Below are 6,000 nucleotides of genomic sequence, written 5' to 3'. Positions count from 1 at the left end.
CGTTGGTGGTTTTAATCTGATGGAAGCTCATAATAACGCAAATGGCATGTTTTTCTTGATATGAAAATCAAATAAAAAATTCAAATTATTATTAAATTATTTTTATTAAATTTCTGATAATTCTGTTGAGTAATGATTTATTTTAACTAAATTTCTGTTCGTATTGTTGTTTTTGCGTTGAAGGAATTTATGAATGAATATTATTTGATCGTTATTCTGTAACTTTGATCGTATGGAAAATGATTTCGAAAGAGTAGTGAACAATATGATGTGATTTAAATGCTTTCAGATTAATATTCGGTTACTCCTTCTGACGATGAACGGTTTTCATGTGGTGTTTAGCAGAAGCTTGCATTGCAAATCGTGCATCACATAGTTTGCATGGAAATGGTTTTTCACCCGTATGATGGCTTCGCATGTGAAGCTTTAATTGACGTGAATCTGTCTTTAAATCCTTACACAAGTAGCACTGATTCAGGCGACGATTGCAACGTTCTTCGTGTGCTTTCTTGTCGTCTTCTTGTACAAATGGTCGATAGCATTTAGCGCAACGGAACGGACGTTTTTTGGCATGTGCTGCCAAATGTTGCATAAGATTACCTTTTAGACAGAAATTCTTTTCACAAACACCACATTGGAATGGTTTTTCGCCCCAGTGTTTTGCTTGCATGTGTCGTTTCAATTGGCCTTTGTCAAAACATTGATGCGGACAGAGATAGCATTGGAATCGTCGGCATTTGCATCGATCCTCATGCAATTGTTTTTCATTTTCTTGAGCGAATCGATGACCACATTTGACGCAGGCAAACGGCAGTTGTTTTACATGAGTCCGCAAATGCTTGTTTAGATTCCGTTTGATTACAAATGCCTTGGAACAAACATGGCATGGGAATGACTTAACGCCACTATGGATTCTCATGTGGCGCTTTAGATGTGACACATCATAAGTGGTAGTTCCACATAAGTAGCACGCGTACTGGCGAGCTATGCATCCATTTTCGTGGTTGATCTTTTCAACTTCTTTTGTAAATCCTCTACGACACTTTAAACAATTGAATGGGAATTCTGAACCATGGATTTTCTTGTGTTGATTCAAATTACTCTTGACTGCAAAAGTCGCGCTACACATTTCGCATTCAAAAGGCCTCTCGCCAGTGTGGGTTCGAATATGTATTGTGACATTTGGTTTGTGCGATGAGGCATAATCACATAAATGACATTTGTGTTTCTTCTGTCCACTTGCCACTGGTTTCTTCGGAACTTTCCCTTTGCGATCTCTTTTTGCGCTTTTGTTCTTCTTGCTATCACCCTTTCGTTTTCGATTTGCTCCCTTACTGTTCAACTTTGGTTTTGGTCCGCTTGAGCCTTCACCAACCAATTTATCTCTATCTGCTTCGGCTTTCGAGCATCCGTCTTCTTCTTTTTCACATTTCTTCGTCAAGCATTCGTCTTCGTACTTGATTTCCTTCTTCACAGGTTCCATTTCGCTGTCACTTTCGCTCTCTGATTTGATTGAGGCGTTTGCTTCGACTGGCGATGGTGGTAGTGGATAATGAAGCATTTCGATGCCATCCATGAGTTCTTCTTTAACCACAACTTCTTGCTTCACCGTGACCTTTGTGGCTGATCGTTTGCATTTACATTTGCGTTTCATCTTTCCACAACAGGTTCCTTTGCTTTGATATGGATTCATTGCGACTGTAGCTATAATAAATCAGACAGAAAGAGAACAAATTCATTCAATAGAGACGTACGTGCTACACAACCTATGATGACAAGCATCAAATGTCAAAATGTTGCACACAAAAATCATGAAGTGACGTCATCGAATTTCTAAGAAATATCCGACGCACGGAATGAAAGGAAAATTTTTAACATGATCATAAATGTTGAAAAAAAAAACGCGAAAATTTGATGATCTTCATGAAATATGTTTTAAAAGTAGAAATTATAAAAGTTCATCTAATTGTTATATTACAATATTCTACTCCAGACAAATTTTTCTGATTAGCATCTTTTACGACAATTAAATCAAAAAATATTTCTTCTTTCTCCAAATTCAAATGTTCTTTTCGCGATTTAGAATTTCTGAAATAATCTAACAGCAAATAGCTTACCTTTCAAATTAGTTTGTGCACAAATAAAATTTCAATACTGTCTGCATAAATGTGTGTCTCTTTCTAATGGCCGCCTGCTTGTGAGCGTTCCCAATCACCGTGTGTGATTATGAATCAGCAACATTGCCTTGGTGCAAAATGACGCGCAAAGCTGCAATTGTGTTAGTGGTTCCAAGAACCGAGTTGAAGTTGGTCAGCAGCGGGTTACCAGACATTCAAATCGAGAAAGCAGTTGATTTCAGGAGGAAAAATGATACAATTTGTTTTTTCATAATAAAAAAACCATGGCCGCTTTATTTTCGTTTAGCCAACAGCTTTGTTCCAAATTTTCATATTTTCTGTACAAAACTTGTATCTCCTTGGATATAATGAATCTTAAATCGTTCTGCTTGGACGTACGACACCGCTTGTGCACATAGAGACGAACAAGCAAGCTGCTACGCAACTTTGCGTTTCAAGCGAAGACATGAGTTCAAAAGCAGCGATTAAAATATCGAAATCAAATGACGAATATAATGCTTTTCGGTAGAATTGGCTCATATTGTTTTTATCATGAATCATACAATAATTTCTGGTGAAATCAAATTGTTTTTATTTAACATACATGTTTCCTTATATACGACGAAGTTTTCGTCACGAAGATAAGGCAAAAGCTGGAGAAACAAAACATGTGGTTTTCGTGGGAATGATTTTTTTACTTTATTTCAAAAATTGGAGTTTCCGATTTTCTAATCGCAAGTTTAAATAATTTACATTTTCATGGAACAATCAAACGTCTTGACTAACTAAAACCATATTTATAAATTTCAGAATACTAGTCTAAAGATCAATTCCAAAGTTATGATGCCATTCATATGAACTGTGTTGTTTTAACTGGATCAAAGAGTAATCCGTTGATCCTTTTGCCCATTTTGTTGCCAGAAAAGTTTTCTCATCAACGTAAATCGTTACCTTGTTTGCCTGCTCTAATTTTTCACGTTCTCTGTTTAATAATGATAGATTTAAATGGCAATGGCGAATTTCTTGGATTTTGATTTTCATCAATTTTTTCGAGTGACGAATGAATGGAAGCATTTCTTCAAATCTGTGGAGAAAGCTGAAATAAATCCGTTCAAGGTTGATGAGATTCCTTGAAATATTGTGAAAATATGATTTACTTAAGGTAAATTCAAAGAAGCACAATTCTTTCAGGTTGATTAAAGTGGGTATGTCCACATTATATGTAATGCACAATTTTTCCACGCCGAATAATGAATCAACATTGCTGGCATTGTCCAATGGACCATATAAGTGTAATTTCTGATAAAATCCACGATGATGAAGCTCGTTTAACAAGTTGTAAAGCGACTGTCCCTCTTGTTTGCCCGAATCAACGAAGACTGCAAATGTCTCCAATTTTATGTCAACCTCGTCAAATACCGTTCTATTTTTCAAAAGCAACATTGAATTTATTGCAAAACGTCGTAATGTTCGATTTTGATCAAAAAATGTTTTCAATTCATGGATTTCATAGCTTTTATATGGTTGATACAACTCCAAATGTTCAATTTTTGGATATTCTTTAAGTAACCAATCATTTCCACTTCCAATTATTATTCCTTCCGTAAAATATTTCCGTTTTCCATTCAGAGTAATTCTCAGATACTTTAAGTTTGTACAAAACTTAAGAACATTTTTATAAAAATTGCCATTTAGTGAACAATTCTCCATTACGATGATTTGTACTTTGTTCAGCATGCGTTTGATGAACTTGACTTTCCTTGAATAAAGATGGCAATTCAACAAATGAAGGCGCTTGAGTGATGCACCATGGATTGATTCAGCATTACAGAATAGTTGCTTAGAAGTACCTTTCAGCAAAATGTTTTGAAAGAATTCCTTGAAATCATCTACTAAATGGTCGTTTATAAAAAAACCATCGCATCTAATATCTGTACGTGAGACTGCAGCATAATTCAATTGGTAGTAAGTTTCGGCGACTTGTTTGGCCCATTTGCATGTTCTACCGAACGACTGTACGTCATTGAGTGACAAACATCGGAATATTTGGAAGCAACAATCGTCGATGAGATTGAAAATCGGCGGATCTTCGATTGGAACAGCCACATTTAGCTGATCGCTCGCGATGCCATTGCATTTTAACAAACTCTGGCATATGGGTGGGGCATCACCAATTGATTCAGTGTTGTGATACGGTTGTATGGAGGAAGGATTTTCTGTCGAAAGGCTTTGAATGAATTCTTGGAAACCATCCACTAACCAGAGGTCGATCAAATTAGGTGATATCAACTCATTGATTGGATTACTCATATTATGTTGATCGGCTGTGTTCGTCATTTTCATGATCTTTGTCTCACATTGCTCTTCACTGGCTCGTCTTTTTGACATGATGATGAAGGTTTGTTCTTTTTCTTGTTAACGATATCTCACACTGGGACGATTTTTCGAAGAGTTACCTCTAGATTAAATTAAATTAAACGTTAGAATCTTTATTGATTTGGTTTATTTATTTTCTTATAATACAAAGAAAATCATACACATAAAACTTTATCAACTTTAAATACTATATTTTACAAATATTATACACGCACTGCAGATTTTTATATAAATTCCCAGTGATGGTTTTTTCCTATCTGAATAGCGCTAGCTATTCGCAGCGTCTGAACAGCATTGCTGCCCAGATGCTGAATCGAAGCGGTTGCCGCACGCGTTTTGTACCACACAACATATTGTCATATAGTCTAAGTAACCAGTGAGCTCACACTATGAGTATGATACACTAATACCATAGTCAGTATACAAACGCATGTCGAACGGAGAACGAACGCGAACGTATATGCTCTTTGTGGTACAAACCTAGGGGGAAAGAACAAGCCAAAAAGCTAAAAAAATACGATTCAATACACAAAATAAATGTCAATACGTGTAAATACGTGTAAATACGTGTAAATACTTGTCAATACTGGAAATTAATGTAAATACCGGTAAATACGCGTAAATAAAAACTTCGTCAATCGCTAATGTCAAACTGTCTTATCGACTGAATTATTCATACAAAAAACTCTAAAAAGTATACTTTTTGTAAATAAAAAATAAAAATAAAATTTTTTTTTAATGTTTTTTAGCGGAAATTAATTTTCTTTTTAATTTTGCTGGGATTTGTGCGGTGATTATTCGCTGATTATTAAATCAGAAATAAATATGCGTAACATAACCTCACTTTTAATTACGTAATTAAAATTTACGCATTTTTTTATTCATTTATTTATATGTAAATATTTTGAACGGGATTGGTGCTAGGATTGGTGTCACAAAAATGAAAATAAAATTAATCCCTAGGGGGATTCCGCGCTCTTAAATATGAATAAATATGAACAAATTCGGGGGATTTCGACAAATTCAAGAGATGTTAACACAACTTTACGTTTTTTGGGAGATATTTTGAGATTTTCTGAACTGCAATACCGACAATGTTGAACTTGACAAGAACAGGGAATGAAGAAGTGGTGAATTATTATGACAGCTTCTATATATTAAAAAATATATTGATTTGTTCTGATTAACTATTTGTTCAATCTCTTTTATACTTTGTTCATTTAAATTACTTAATGACGCTCTATCGATTGCACAGACAGCCAAAATATCTTTAATAATTTTTGGAATTTTATATTCGTAGAAGTTTTGATACTCACGCCAGAACCGTTCCATTGCAAATGGCACATTTCAATTTTGCTTTGTAATGCAAAAACTTACACACATGTAACAAACAACTACCATGACAGCTTAGAAGCTGTCCCAATAATTCACCTATTATAAATAGGTCTGCAGCGCCAAAAATTCACCACCATTCATTATTATCTCATATTCACCCATATTCTAAAAA

Source organism: Contarinia nasturtii, unplaced genomic scaffold (genome assembly GCF_009176525.2).
Source record: "Contarinia nasturtii isolate CC-2019 unplaced genomic scaffold, AAFC_CNas_1.1 Cnas_scaffold_2611, whole genome shotgun sequence".
Taxonomy (NCBI): Eukaryota; Metazoa; Arthropoda; class Insecta; order Diptera; family Cecidomyiidae; genus Contarinia; species Contarinia nasturtii.
This window is presented reverse-complemented; position numbering follows the sequence as displayed.